General features: G+C 42.0%; 2 long non-coding RNA genes across 2 annotated transcripts in view; both read left to right on the forward strand.

The window, feature by feature from the left end:
• The window catches only part of LOC137846646 (uncharacterized), a 130393-nt gene that overhangs the window by 66989 nt on the left and 46936 nt on the right, over positions 1-16468 (forward strand). The window lies entirely within an intron of this gene.
• LOC137846537 (uncharacterized) lies at positions 7614-15155 on the forward strand. Its single transcript, XR_011090541.1, has 3 exons — positions 7614-7972; positions 9135-9242; positions 14064-15155. It is a non-coding gene; the product is annotated as an uncharacterized lncRNA (long non-coding RNA).

Genomic DNA, 16468 nt, shown 5'->3' on the forward strand with positions numbered 1-16468 from the left:
GGATCTGCACCACCCATCCACCACATCTATGCAGGAAGTATGGTGACACAGGTCACAGCTCAGAAACCCAACCATGACAAGGCCGAGGGGTATTATTCTGCCTATAGGATGGGCAGCAGCTTCCAGGTAGTGAGGTAGAGCTAGTCAACAATTCTTCTGAGTACATCTCATTGCAGTCAAAGAAATCACCTTATATAAGAGATTCTTTTCTATGCCTGTATGGGCATACTGCATGCAGCTGCTTTTGCATAAAAAAACATTGTAGTTGGAGAGACACAGGCAGAAAAGCAGGAAAAAGACTACTGAGAGCCACATCCTGATGGAAATGTACCACAGTGAACTACCTGGCACTGGCATCTGTAACTAAGTTTGAGTCTGTATTTTAATAGCACTGCACTGATCCTGCACATTGTCTTTACTTTCTTCTGGAAGAAAAATTATCCTTAAATTTATCACTGTTACTGGAAAACATGGAAATAATTGCTTGATATGCTATGCCTGATTTCTACCTAATCTTTTTGTCCTGATAGAGGCTTGTAGATCTCTCCTCCTCCTCCTCTTCCTCCTCCTCCTCCCCCTCCTCATCCTTCTCCTTGCCCTCCTCGTCCTCATCCTGAGGATTCTTCTCCTTCTCCTTCTCCTTCTCCTTCTCCTTCTCCTTCTCCTTCTCCTTCTCCTTCTCCTTCTCCTTCTCCTTCTCCTTCTCCTTCTCCTTCTCCTTCTCCTTCTCCTTCTCCTTCTCCTTCTCCTTCTCCTTCTCCTTCTCCTTCTCCTTCTCCTTCTCCTTCTCCTTCTCCTTCTCCTTCTCCTTCTCCTTCTCCTTCTCCTTCTCCTTCTCCTTCTCCTTCTCCTTCTCCTTCTCCTTCTCCTTCTCCTTCTCCTTCTCCTTCTCCTTCTCCTTCTCCTTCTCCTTCTCCTTCTCCTTCTTCTCCTTCTCCTTCTCCTTCTCCTTCTCCTTCTCCTTCTCCTTCTCCTTCTCCTTCTCCTTCTCCTTCTCCTTCTCCTTCTCCTTCTCCTTCTCCTTCTCCTTCTCCTTCTCCTTCTCCTTCTCCTTCTCCTTCTCCTTCTCCTTCTCCTTCTCCTTCTCCTTCTTCTCCTTCTCCTTCTCCTTCTCCTTCTCCTTCTCCTTCTCCTTCTCCTTCTCCTTCTCCTTCTCCTTCTCCTTCTCCTTCTTTTTCTATTACTTATTTAAACTTTTAATTCATTTTACTATGTTTCTATTTTTATCTTCTGGACTTCTATTTTTAATTTTATAATTGAATATAAGTGTACATACTAGCACGGTTGATAGCATAAGAAAAACCTGATGAGATGTTGCTCCCAGGATACTTAGCAGCAATTAATTTTGCTTTGTACCACTTTCAGCCCATTCCTCATATATGCACCATAAATGTTGTCAGACATCCCCTTGTTCCAGTTTATGGCACACTTGAAATAAATTTACCTGCTCAGTCTGAGTCATCATTTCATCTACATCATGTCACATACATACTGTCTTCTTCCCGGCCCAACGACCCCAATCTTCTCAGCTCTCTTCTTACGTGCCATTAAGCATTTGCACTGCTTGTCTGCAGTTGCTCTGCTTTCCACTGCATCCTCTGAAACAGCAAAGCTGGAAAAGAACGGTGTTTCAGTTGAGATTGTGTATCAGGTTATATAATGGAATTTATGGATTTTTCTACTATTTTTTGACTCAGCCCTATTTTCTGTTTGCTTTCTTCTGTCTATAGCCATGTACTACATGAAATATCTGCAGCAATGTACTTTAAAGTGGCCGAGTTGCAGCCCAGTATAATTCAAAGTACTCGTTTGCCTATGTGAAGTCCCCTGTCTTTATCAGCTACACTTTTTCCACCTGTCTGCAGCATTCCCTGCATGTCCATTCAGTGGTATCTCGGATTGTTCCTGAGCAGATGGATCCTGTCTCCACGCCTCTTCCCATGCTTGATGGACTTCCTCACACGCTCCCCTTGTGCTGTACGAGCAGCTCACTGGCAGCCCCTGTCCTCTGCTCAGTGGAGGAGCCTCATTTGGTGTTACATCACCTAACGGCGAGGTCTCTCCTTGCTGAAGGTGACCTGTATTGTGCTCACTGAGCCTCCCAGCTTCCTGTCTCATGGCCATTCCTCTCTGGTTTTGTGCAGCTAGTCTATTAGATTCTCCCTTTCCTTGTAATGAGACTGTAGTATCAAGTGTCATTGTCCTTTTACCCAGAGAAAGATGGTCCATACTGTTTCAAAGGCAAAAACAAAATACAGCAGTGGGCAGGTGTTTACAGTATCTAAATTACAATTTGTTAGCACCAGTAGAGTTTTATTAGGAGGTTATTTCACCTTCCTAAAGCTACCACTTCTCTGACAATACTGATTAAAAACTTCTTTTTGTTAGAGCATTATAATTTCTTTGCCAGCACAGGGAGGCTTTATGGCTGAGGTTAATAAAATGTAACATTTCATTCCAGAGATCACAGTTTGTGTGTCATGCTGTAACACTCTTTGCTTAGAAACATTTTTCTCTGGGGTGGAAAATGGCTAGGTGAAAGTGTTACACAGAAGCACTGCTTTAGAGCTATCTGTGTCTATATCTGCTTTCATGTAGAGCCAAAATGGGGACTCCTAGCCTTAGTAAGCTGGAAAGCTTAAAGAATTACAGTGAGTTAATGCACCTGGACAAAAAACATCAGAAAAAAAAATATATTTTAAGAAGTGACAAAAGAAAGTTTCTAAAAAAGTTTCTTCCAGATCAGAAAGATTCTGATTTTAGTTTTAGGAGGAGATGATCTGAGGCATCTACTCTGCTATGAGTTTTAAACTGCTGACTGAAAGAATCAGTTTGCTGCCTGAGTCCTTACCCAAAAAATCAGGGTGCTCCCTGACTTCAGTTACATGGACACAGAAAATACCAATGCCCACAGAGATCTTCTGTTCTACTGGGGGAGTGATAAAGATAGCAGTAAAATGTCATTTTCTTCCAGTTCAGGAGGAAAATAAGGGACACTGAGGGTAATGGAGGCAAGGATGAGCAGCTCAGAGGTCCAGCTTGGAGAGGGAAATGGAAGAAACAGCTGCAACACTTCGTGATTATTTTGCTGCTTTTAAAATGTGTAAGGCAGCTGCCCTTAGTAAACAGAAATATAATGGAAGAGAAAAGGTATAGGAGGAAAATGAAAGTATTTGGCATTAATAATGTCTAAAAATGCAACATTTTGATAATAGCAGCCAAGAAGCCAGCAACAGCAACAGGCAATCCATTTTCTAGTCCTGAAATTCAGTGCAGCTTCATTATCATTTAACTCATAGTTGAGCAGTTAATGTTCTCCCTGGTAACTACATGCAAGAACTATGTCATACTTTGCAGTTCCCATTTAATCAAAGGTTCACAGCATTTCTCCTGCACAGATGGTAAATAGGACAGCCCTTTGTTATCCTGCTCAGACTTGCTGATGCTCAGACACAGGGTGGGAGGAGGGAAAACCAGAAACAGTGGAGAATGTCAGACCACTTGTTTCAGTCTGATAACATCTTTTTCATCTACATTCTCGCAGGTGCTACATAAATAGAGTACCATCATTTTAATGACAGGGGCCTTAAATGCATCTGCCTTCATGTGGCCAGGGCCTAAGTTCCTATTATAAGCAGCACAGATGTGGGATGTGACTCAGCTTCCTAAACACAAGCATCCTGTGCCACTGGAGTTTCTTGGAGTCTGCTCTCCAGCCTTTCTCTGCCACTGCGGAAGGGAATGTGCCACTGTTTGGTTCTGTAACATATATAGCACCTCTATAGGGATGCTTCAGATACCTCAGGGCATGTAAAAATGATAAACAACGCCTATATGCAGCAACTGAATCAAGCCCAGGTCATCTGAGTCTGGATTTACCTTGGAGGGACATGCACAATGGCAAAGAGCAGAACTGGTCAGAAAAGCCAAGCTGCAGCCTGCTGCCAAACTCATGGCAGGAAGACGAAGGGCAGATGTTAGGAAAAGGTCTAGGGATGATCTCCAAGAAAGGTGAGATTAGATTATTTTGAAGCTGTTTTGGGGACCTGCTGTGATTTTTAATGACAGGTATGATGAACCCACTCGGTTGTGAGCAGTCTCCAGTACAGACTGACCCATGCCACCAAACATCTGCTTTTAGTAGCCCTCTCTGCTACATCAAATGCTGTTTTGTGATGAGAAGGTCTCTGCTGGATTCGGGGGCAAATAATGACTTAAATCTCCTCAGTGCTCCCTTGTGATCTCTTATTAACCAGGATCCATTCCCTTTCATGCGTATTCAGATAAAATTAGAAAGCATTTTCCTTTTCTGCTTTTCCTAACAGATTATTTCTGCAAATCTCAACTTCGCAAATGCCAACTGGTCAGACACTTGGGTTTCCGCATGCGCCTTGAAAGCTTTGCAGCAAAAAGTGTATATCTTCACAACACTGGTACAGTGCCTTTACCATCTCGTGGCAGGTTTCCAGTGTAGGGAAGGAAGGAAGAAGTGGCCATGGATTCTGTGGGTTGAAGCCACTGGTGGAGAAGGGATTTTCCCTGTTGTTACACTGAGCTCCCAGCTCCTGTCCTTGTCTCAGCATGTAGCAGGAAGCACCACATTAGCACTGAATATGGCAAGGAGCATGGTGTTGTCTGCCAGGTGGACACAGCCACTCAACTGTCACATTGGGCATGAAAGTGTAGGTGAGAGAAGCTTGCTGCTGCACTGGGGTTTTGGATGCCTGTGGGGTTTAGAATGAAGTTGGCTCTGTGATGCTCAGGTGTGGGAATCCTCATGGTGACACAGATCTCCAGAAGTCTGAATGTCCTGGAAGGAATCATCTGTGACATGAGCCCTTGTGATTTCTTATGACTCAGAGAAGTGGAAGGTCATGTGTGTTGTTGACTCTGCACTAGGACCCAAGGCAGGGAATATCTCATGTCTCCATTTGGCTCCTACCAGTCTTGGAGTGACTTTTGTTTTATTTTTTTTTTATTATTATGATTTTTTTCCCTATTTTACTGTGTCACATGGAATGTTTCTTTACTGATCAGAACAGGTTTTTATTTCTTATATTATGCTCTTACTGAGGACTCCTTGAAGCATCTCCTGCCCAAGGCAGGGGTGCTTCTTCTCTTACCCACTGCACTGCCCTTGGTCCTGTGGGACTGCTCCCACAATTTTGGACTAGGTACCCTATTCAGCCTGTAGTGTCCTTACCGAGGTGTCTGTTGCTGGTGGACTGCCTGAACAAGGGGTGGGGCTGGCCAGGTAATGGTGACTATTGCTGAGGCCTCCCTTGGTAACCTGGCCAGAGCAGACTCAGGATATGGGCACAGCTGGACCTAAAGGCTAGGTGGTGAAAATGGCCAGGAAATTCAAGCTTGAAGGCATTGCTGTGGGCATGGTATCAGAACAATTTCAGATGCAGCCTGCCTGTCTCTCAAAGTACTTAACATGCCACCTGAGACTCTTGTGAGTGTTTGATTATAGAAATAATCTTTATTGTTTTGGTTTTTGCTTTTTAACCTTTGGGAGAAAAAAATAGTTCAATTAAATTACAGACATGGGTGTTTGTTGCATGCAAATGGGTGGGATCCTCTGTGAACAACTTATTCGGGAAAACTCGGTGACAGAGGTGTTTTGCCTTCTATCTGAGACCAACAGAAATGTTACAAATAGTTGAATGGAACCAGACCTGGAAAACACTGGGTTAGCCAGGTGGGGAGGTGGCTAAAAGTGCTATGCCCTGCACATTCCTCTCAACCTTCTTGAATTTCCTCTTTCTGTTAGGAAAACTGTTTTCTTCTTCATGTTGCAGGAGGTGGATGGCTCCACCGCCCCAAACCCCACGCAAGCTCTCAGCTCTAGTAAAGAGTGGGCAGTGGGAAGATAGAAGCAAAGGCTTATTTTTGAGGAGTGCCACTCTAGGTGGAGCATTTTAGACTGATAAGGTCTGCAGCTCTGCCAAATGCAAACATAAATGTACGCACCCAACTTGCAAAATGATTTATTTTTTTTTCTTTTTCCTCTAAAATTACCATAGTCTCCATCTGGTAGCATCCTGCAGAACTGAGCTGTATTTGTGTGGATGCTTTGATCAGGACGTGGTGTACAGCCATTTATGCCTCCCATTTTGGGTTTTGCTCTCTGTTTATACTGTAGAAGTAAATTAATTCATGCCACCAGCCCCAGTGTCCAAATGAAGCACATCTATGCAAGACAGCGACAGAGGCAGGTGTGGGTCCAGGGAGGTTTCCAGCACAGGCACGGCAGTGTCAGCTGCCTCATCCCTGCACATCTCAGAGTGCAGCCAGGCTGCTCTGTGCTTCCAAAAAGGTGCCAAGCAATGGATGTGGGAGCCAAACTGTGGGCACCAAGTTTGGAAAATCTTACAGGAATCTTGGCACTCGCCTACTAGCCTTGCCTGGATATAAACAGCAGTTTTTGTCAGAAATCTGCCTACAGATTCCCCCTCTTCATTTTCTCTCCTCACTGTATCTCCAGATGAGAGCTTTAATGCTTCACAGTATTACAGGTTTTTTTAATTCAAAAAACAAAACAAAACAAAACAGCAAGAGGTCTCCCTATCATACAGTATATGTTTATATGAGTATATATACATAGGTATTTTGCTCTGGACAGCTATAAAATTTGGTAGGTCATGCCTCCTTTCATGTATAATGCTTTTGCCAAAAAAAAAAAAAAAAGAAATAAAAAATCAAGTGTGATTTTCTTTGAGGTCTCAAAAGAAGAAAGAAGGAGAGTAAATGCTCTGTGTGCAGTTTAAAATCTGTCACTGGAACATTTCCTCTCAGTTTGAACTTCATATTCATCTTTCCTGCTCCCTGCTGCATTCAATATATTTCTTCTACTGTAGTGGTTTTCACACAACTCCTTTGGCAGCCAAAGGAGAATTTCGCACCACTCAGACTGCATTAGCACTTAGGTACCCTGAAACATCAACTCCTGTATCTGAATTAACAAAGCACTTTGAATGGAGGGGTGAAACTTTGCTGAAAATATGTTTGTGGAAGTGGTTCTGGGTTATAGAAGCCCTTTTCCTTCTTTGGAAGATGGGTGGAGAATGGATGGAGATGGATGGAAGGAGCAGCGGGTGCTCTGGCCTGCTTTTAGTCTTGGAGTGACCAGATCTGTGGATGTTTCAGCCCCATAATATGTTCTTTTTTATGTTTCCTTTAGATCTGAGACAGGTACATTGTAGGGATAAGGAGAGAGCTATAGGGTGAGTGAAGAGGAATGGTTCATGGGTTAGCAGCTGGTGAGCTCAGTGCAGGACCCAGCTCTGGTACAGTGTGGGCTTAGTGCTGTCCTCCAAGCTCAATTCTCTGTAGGTAGATAGGAAAGAAATTTGCTCTCTGCTTCCCAGGTGCATTGTGCGATGCTCAGACTGCAGAAATAGTGGTACGTAACATAGGTCGATATGATGATGAGTAACTTACTGCAGAAGAACAGGAAACAAAGAGAAATGTTACCTTTCCTTTGTGCATCTTGGAGCCCTTTAGAGACTCTAAGGTATAATATAAAGAAGAAACTTCATGAACATAGTAAAAGCATGTTTTTAATAAGAATGAAATCATTACACAGAAGTACAGCTTACATTGATTTTAGTCAAGTCCTTAGTAACTCAAATTAATATAATATAACCCACTGCTTAGGAAAAAAGAAAAAAAAAAGTAAACCATTGCACTTTTCGTGGGGAGATGATCCTCAAGACTAGGATACTAGGATTTTCAGAGTTGTCCTCTAAGCAAGCCATTTCTTTTGGGGGCAGGTGGAGATAATCAGTGTCATGGAAAGTGAGGCCTAATTAGCCTCTTCTTATAAAGCTGGGATTTCTTCACAGTTGTGGTAGACCAGAAATCTCTAGTAGCCTGGAAAATGCCTTGGGAGACTCAGAAGTTTTTTCTCATGCCTGATGTCAGTTTTGAAGCTGGAGTGAAGCCAGCAGTTTCTGTCTTTACATAGGTATTAGTGTATGTTACAGCAGAACTATTTTTCAGTGTTGTAATTACAGTTTGAGTCTGGTTTCTTACCTAAACTATTATGAGGAGTAAATGCATACAAGACATGCTTCCTGCAGAACTAAGCTGAATCTGTCAAACAATTTAGAAGTAAGTCTACACCTATGGAAAAATAGATTTTAATCAAACTGCCTGATTTAATGCCTGCATTAAATCAAACTGCCTGATTTAATCCCTGTACTCCTCAGCAGTTATCCATGGAGTACTTTTTAAAACCAGAGTCTTTTGTCTGGCATAGAAGTAATATAAAAAATGCTCAAAAAGACTAACTTATGTACAATAAGTTTTTGTCCTGAGACATTCTGCCATCTTGTTCTGCAAGGTGAGAGCATCTCCTTAGCTATTGTTGGTAAGAGGTGCTCACCTGACTTCTAACCAGCTTTCCTCTAATGATACAGCACCTTTAGCTGGAGAAGTGTAGGTGCAACTGAGGAGTGCTGAAGTCAGTTGGTTCATGTCCTCCTCAGTAGTGTTCAAGTATGTCTTGCAGGAACCTCAAATGATTTGAGCTAGGCTGTTATTCCATTAATTCCAGTATGTTACAGCTGTGTTACAATTATTGTGTGACAGCTCCAAAACACAAAGGTGATACCTGATATGTGTAAATATATATACATGTATGCTGAATGGACTGTAACAGAAAGTATTGAAATTATTGACCAGTTACAAAGGCAAAGAGCATACATGAATAAAGTTGTGTCAGGGGAGGTTTAGGTTGGATATTAGGAAGAACTTTACCAAAAGGGTTGTTAGGCATTGGAATGGGCTGCTCAGGGAATGGAGAAGGGGCTTGCTGGCTCCAGGGATGCCAGAGTCCATATAGTGGGCAATACTTTTCTTGGTAAGTGACCTATAACTGTTCTGTGTTACTGATGTATTCATGATGCAGCTCTGGCATCACCTTGATCCATTGCTTGATGTAAATAGGTTTTCCCATTCTTAATTTGGGACTTTTTGTGCAGATATACTTTGAAAATGAAGTCTGTCCCCTATTGTAAAGAAATAGGAAAGGGAAAGTAAGCCTCCTGAATACTGGCTGTTTTGTTTTTTTTTGTTTGTTTGTTTGTTTATTTATTTATTTATTTATTTTCTTTTTTTTCTGCAAGGAGGAAAGTGGCCAAGGTGGATTACTGGGAGAGACTTAAGAAGCACAAGCGTGGAGGATAGACAAGAAGATCCAGAAGGTTGTTCCAAGCTGCTGATGCAGCAGATAAGTAGGTGCAGCAATGACTGTGAGAGGAGGCAATGAACCCGCAGGGAAGATAACAGTGCCAGGCAGGGTTGAGGGGAAGAGACAGTGGTGGAAGGCTTGGCTTAACAAATTAGAGTATTTACTCTTACCACACAGGTCTGAGCAGCAGAATACATTTGGTGCAGGAAATTTGACTGTCACTCAGGAACTGTGCTTGTGACTCTTAATAAGGGTGGAAGTGAGGCTGGCTGAGACTATTCTGAATTTCCATACTGATCATAATTCAGGTGAGCACAAGGGATTTCAGAAAGACCATGTCTCTGCCCTTGCCTATCCACATGGTACGTGCATAAGCAAAAATACACATTCCCCAGAGAAATCACAAATCAGATAAAAGAGGGAAAACAAACTTTTTTTTTTTTTTTTTCTTTCGCAGCACTAATCACCATGGTATCCAAGTGTCTATTTGTTAGGCTTGCATAAATCATTGCTTTTGTAACAGCCTCGGGGGGGAAATTTTATCTAATTTATTGTGACTGTCTTCCACGATCTCTAGCCCTACACAAGAATGAAGAGCAGCAGAGGGAGAATGCAGTACAAGGAGGAGGAGGTGAAAGGGACAGGGCACAATGTGGAGTGATTCCTGTGAATACACAGAACAAACCTTTAATCCTACCTAAATGAAACAAGGCCAGATAGGAGCAAGCACAGCTAGAAACAACATTCATTATTCTCATACTAAACCACTAACTTCCTTTTGCTGACTTGATGCCTCAATTTAGCCATGCTTTACTTTGGGTTGCTTCTGCTTATTTTTCATTGTCTATCTTCAGCTGTACTTATCTCATAACCTCTCTGCCAGAGGAATTGATAGAGGTGTCTTTTGCTGTTCATGCCTGATCTATTTTAAATGATTTTCTGAAGTCTGAGAGCAAAATTATGATGTGTTTGGACCTACATACAAAGTGTCCAGGTGTCAAGGGATTTAAGGATTTGAAAATATATGGGCAACCTCAAAGATAACCCTTTGAATATTAAAAGCAGCAAACCTGCCAAGCCCTTTGCATAGCACACTATATAATCTGTGAAGGAATTCCAAGGTGCCTGTTACCATGGCACCTCTTGGAAAAGCTTAGCAATACTAACTGAAAAAATGGTGGTGGTGGGTTAAAGCAAGAATAGCAGCTCTGAGCTTAGGCACACTGTTGCTGTACCTCTGCTGACCATGTACTGAAGTGCATGTAGCTCTGATTATGTTCTTACACCACCACAGGTGCATGTTAAAACTCACCACCATAAACCTTTTGCACTTAGGTTTCAATTTGAACTTGCCTCATAGCTAAAACTCAGCAACTGGTAGTTGTATTGCTTGGTTAGGACTCACAGAAGCCCAAGAAATGTCAGTGATGTGACTGTGTCTCTGTGATGGAACTCAGCTTGCAGCTCCCTCTATGGTTTGGGCAACTCCCAAGAGGTGGGATTTGGCTGACTGAGTGTAATGTCTGCTTCTGAGCTAGTCCTCTTCCATTTGTCATGAATGGAGATAAATTGGCTCCTCTAGTTATGATATATCTCATTTTAAAGTAAAACTCTAAAATAAGCCAACTGGAACATATCCTAAAATCAAATTTTCATCCATTGGCTATAAAAGACACCTTGGATCATTAGTGCTGTCAGTGTAGGCAACCACACCACAGACATTTCCACAACTCAGCTAACCAGATGGAGGCTTTTAGTGTAATTTGAGATGTTGAGGGGCCCGAGACATCTGTGTGGGGTTGGGCAGGATGACATGAAGCCAACAAAAGACACATCTTTTGAAAGTGGCAGCTGGAGGATGTCTCATAAAGTACTAAATTCTGATAGCTAGAAACTAAATAGGGCCCTTTGGGTGGGATACAGCTCCAGACTAAGACATTTGAAGTAAGGCATTGTCAGGTAAGTGCATGTCAACTCAGTCTCTAAGCACCTCTAGAGAATTAAAAGCTCATCTCATCTGGTCAGACATAGGCATGCAGTACCATTTGAGATGTCCCATCTTTCCTACCATCTGCTCTTCCAGAAATGTGTAAATGCTACATCATATCAGGCTTTGTATCAGACACTCTAGGGTATATAAAATATCAGATGACATCCCGATGGACTGAACCCAGTCCCTAGTCAATACAGTTAATGGATACTGGAGCACACATCATCTCACCTCTGCTCACTCCATAGCTGGCCGGCTGAATCACTCTTTAGCTGGGGAATTTAAAGATCCAGGGCTCATTTTAATTGCCCACCCATAGTCATATATGGTCTCTGAGGGGCTCTAGGATGTCTGAGACACCTGCATGACTTGGCAAATATGACACAAGACCTGTTAGAAAACTTGTGGCCTTCTGAACCAACAACTGCAGGTAACCAAGAAGTAAGGTCCTTTAAGGTGTCTCAAATTATTCTAAATACCTTTGTACAAGCAAATGCATGAGTGTAGCCACTGAAATGGAGGTGTCCAAGCATCTGATTCAATCCTTCTCTAAAAGACAGTTGTAAAAAATATCACCCTACACTTTTCTCTCCTTATTTATACTAGGCTTCCTTCATATGATCGTCACTTTAATAGGGGACTTGTTCTTGTTGAAGCCTTTCAGTGTTGCAGTGAGGATAAGAGAAAAAACCAAGTTAGGTGCGTGTGTCGATCTGCTCGAGGGTAGGAAGGCTCTGCAGGAGGATCTGGATAGGCTGCACCGATGGGCTGAGGTCAACTGCATGAAGTTTAACAAGGCCAAGTGCCGGGTCCTGCACCTGGGGCGCAATAACCCCAAGCAGAACTACAGGCTGGGAGAGGAATGGTTGGAGAGCTGCCAGGCAGAGAAGGACCTGGGAGTGATGGTGGACAGTCGGCTGAATATGAGCCAGCAGTGTGCTCAGGTGGCCAAGAAGGCCAACGGCATCCTGGCTTGTATCAGAAACAGTGTGACCAGCAGGGCTAGGGAGGTGATCGTCCCCCTGTACTTGGCTCTGGTGAGGCCGCACCTCGAGTACTGTGTTCAGTTTTGGGCCCCTCGCTACAAGAAGGACATCGAGGTGCTTGAGCGGGTCCAAAGAAGGGCGACAAAGCTGGTGAGGGGCCTGGAGAACAAGTCCTATGAGGAGCGGCTGAAGGAGCTGGGCTTGTTCAGCCAGGAGAAGAGGAGGCTCAGGGGCGACCTTATCGCTCTCTACAGATACCTTAAAGGAGGCTGTAGAGAGGTGGGGGTTGGCCTGTTCTCCCACGTGCCTGGTGACAGGATGAGGGGGAACGGGCTAAAGTTGCGCCAGGGGAGTTTTAGGTTAGATGTTAGGAAGAGCTTCTTTACTGAAAGGGTTGTGAGGCATTGGAACAGGCTGCCCAGGGAGGTGGTGGAGTCACCATCCCTGGAAGTCTTCAAAAGACGTTTAGATGTAGAGCTTAGGGATATGGTTTAGTGGGGACTGTTAGCGTTAGGTCAGAGGTTGGACTCGATGATCTTGAGGTCTCTTCCAACCTAGAAATTCTGTGATTCTGTGAAAACATAACAATTGAGGCAGTCTGCTCCTATGGGTATACCCCAGACCCTCTGCAATACTCCTCAGCACAGAGAATACTTTTCCAGCAGGGTCTAAGCCAGTTGCAATTCATCAACCATTGCTAAGAAAAAATGAATTAACTTCAGATCTCAATGCAGTTACACTCAGAGATGTGTAGCATTTTTATCCAAAGACCATAAATTTATTAGGTATAAGATCTCAGATACGCAGTTGTTTGTACAACTCTATACATTGTGCACTACATTGCTAATAGATATACTCAGAAACAGTCTGCTGGTAGAGCCCAAACTTCCTCATGCATTTGTCTTTCACCCCAAGAGAGAGCACTTCCTTCATATCCCCAGGGTTGCAGTAAAAACCCTACAAAAATATTGTTTCCATGGTGTGGTATTTACCTTAGCTGCCTTCTGCTGTCTAAAGCCCACTCAGACCTTATCCAGATTCCCTTAAAAACACTGTAGCTGGAAAAGTGATATCCTGCTCTCAGCCCTAGTTACTCCCTTGTGGAATGAAAGCAGAAATATTTACTATTATCTGTTTGGTTTGTTTTGTGGCTTAAGCCGATAAAGTTTATAAAAGTATATATGACCAATATATTGTTATGATGGTTCTTAAGAGAGAGAAGTTGGAAAGATTCAGTTCTTTCCAACTCATTTATTCTTTATTGACATGGCAAGTGACACAAGTTTTGCCAAAATGTATAAAGGACAGCACTCTGAGGTCTGTCAGTTGTTGAGACAATACATCAAATATCTGCCTTGATGGGGATACAGATCACTGTCTGTGCAATTATCTCCTGTGACCATTTGTGGTTACTGCCCAGACTTGATTTGCTGCCAACCTGCCAACCGTCTCCTTTCTCTCGGAATCTATTCAGTTTTATTTCATCATTTTCCAAAGAAAAGGCTTTGATCACAGTTTGGATTCTGAAGGAGAAGAAAGTGTCTGTTTTGATCTCTCCTCTACCACTTTATCTTCATAATATTCCCCTGGCAAATGGCATCTCATCCTATGGTACGATAACTTTGGTAAAATATTGACACCTGGTTATAATACATATTTACCTGCAACAGCTCCCTGTAGTGAAATGGTTTGTTAATGAATTACTTGTGTGTGTACTTGATGTTTGTTTTGTTCCCTTAGAAAATCCCACTTTTGTTTTTAAAGTTTCAACCAATGCATTTCATTATCAGTTCCACCAGGAATGCAAGTGTTTTGGTAGTTTTTATTTGAAATCTTGTTGATATCAATACTTGATTATTTTGCACTGGTTTTCATTGTTTTTTAACAGACGGACACTTTCCAGGGAAGAAAAGATAGTGACTGGGAGTTTCAATTCTGTTAGATCCACGTCTTGGGATGTGCCATCATGCTCCAGCCTGAGCTCAGGCATTGCTAAATTATGAAATTTATAATCCAGCCCTCAGGGTAAATCAGCTGCACTGCGTCTTTCAAGAGATACTGCAGCAGCTCAGGCAGCCAAAGAATTCAAAACAACATGTTCAACATCAGTGGTCTCAGTGAAAAATGAAAATCTCCTCACCAAAGAACTTAGATTATGCAGAAACAGACTTTTTTTTTTGTGTGTGTGTGTTTCAAAAAAATGCTGATGAAGATTCCCTATTGCTTTTGTGAGGAGGAGAGTTGTCAAAAGGCTAGAAAAGAGAATGATGTCAATATATTAATGGTGTGATTTGTGACTAGTCTGGATTGCACTGTAGATTTTCTGATTCTTTGTGGTGATGTGCCCTAATGTGTCAGGGGCAGTGACAGAAGTGGAGTGGTATTTTCCCCATTCTGCCGAGTACAGTACTATTGCCTTGCTAGAGAATTTTTACTGCAGGTCCTGAGGAAAAGAGATTTTGTGACATTCTGTAGTTTTCTGTTAAGAAGGAGCCCTAGATTTTGCTGTAAATTTAAATTTCACCTCTGTTTCTCTGGACATTTTAACTACTCCTGCCTCACCTGCCACAAACTCCTCTAGGCAGTCCAGTTTCAACTCAAAGTCTAATGCATTCCAGATTGCTCAGAAGCAAAAGTGCAAACCAGATCCTTGGAAACCTTTGTGTTCCCAGTGGATGTCATGGACAGAGTCCAACTCTACCTCTGCTGAGACACCAAATTTCAGACTTTGTTCATATTCTGTCTAAGTGCATTTTAGACCACAGCAAATCAGAAGGCTTATAAATCATTACTTAGCACTGGGGAATATCTGATGGCTTGAGCACTCACAATCTTGCGGAATCTGGAAAGAAACACTGTGAATGAAAAGCTATTTTTATACGGAAAGGAAAAACACTGTGATATACAATAATTACTTGTGAATCATGTAATTGGCAGTTTGTAAGCAAAATAAAAGGCATGCTATTTTGTTAACAACGTGTAGGAATTAATTTTTACTTTGATAATAGAGCAGCCTACAGCAAGTGTCATGGCAGAACATTTCACTAGTAGACAAAAGAAACTTCCTTTGCTGCCAGTCAGATATTTTTTTGCTCCTGAATGACACAAGTGATTGCAATGCTTTGCTGTGTGCTGACAGCAAGAATCTGTGCAATCTCTCTTTTCACAAGACAAATTATTTTTTTCCAATATCAAGCCAAATGAACAGGGACTTCCATAGGAGAAGACACCAGGACTTCCTTTCCTAGCAGGACTGTCTTGTTTTCTTAATTTTTTCTTATTAGTAATGCAAAGTGTTCTTGCAAAAATTACGGCAGTATATGTTGATGAATGGGAAAAAGGTTTTGGCATCCCTGAGCAGTTCATCAAACCTAAGAGAAGATTACTCTTCTAAATACCAAAAAGTAACCATAACCTGTAACCAGTTATGCAATGATGAGTGGAAAGAGTTTTCTTCCTGACTCCAGGACAAATAGCCTGAAGAAAGAATTTTGACTGTCCCTATCTTAGCATACATGTTAAGTACTATTTGTAAGAAAGCTCCCCAGCCCTTTCAAAAATCTGTTTGTGGGAGCACCCGTAAACTAGAGCTGGAATATGCCTTTGCATTTCCCAGAAATTATTCCTGTTCACTATGAATTGGAGCTTCTCATTGACAGAAGGTCATAAGCAGCATTTTCAGGCTGATGAGTTTTCTAGGGTTATAAAACAGAAGACTAATATGTGATAGTATTTTGAACCTACTGCTGTTCCCTGGAAAGCTAGAGGCAAACTTTTTGATTAATTTCAGAAGAAATGTTAGTAGGGTGCCTACATCAGTAATTTCCCTGTTGTCCAGCCTGATCCCATATCTCCAGTGGGCTATTAAAGGTTTTCTAACATTTTTATTTCTTAATCAATATGATCTACTTATTAGCCAGAAATGTTCTATAGTAAAATTTTACCACAGCTAGCTGAGTTATTAGTGCCATTATCATAAAGTTATGTGAGTCCATGCATCCATGTGACTATGTTCTTGCCGGAGTAGATAGTGGGGGGTATCCTGACCCTTCTCAAGTGCTCCCTGAAGTAAGCTAAACTGGCAGTAACATTCTCCTTATCTAGCTGAAGTTTTTTATAACAAGATATCAGAGCAAAGAAGTGCTTTCATACTTTTCACAGATAATAGATATAAATTTCCTCTTCATTCTCTAAACTTAGTATTGTGATTAATAATGAACGAGTGCATTAGTGTTTATAAAAATACATGTTTCTCCAGCATCTCTCTGATTTGTGGTAGGTTCAAATTACATC

Source organism: Anas acuta, chromosome 1 (assembly GCF_963932015.1).
Source record: "Anas acuta chromosome 1, bAnaAcu1.1, whole genome shotgun sequence".
NCBI classification, from domain to species: Eukaryota; Metazoa; Chordata; class Aves; order Anseriformes; family Anatidae; genus Anas; species Anas acuta.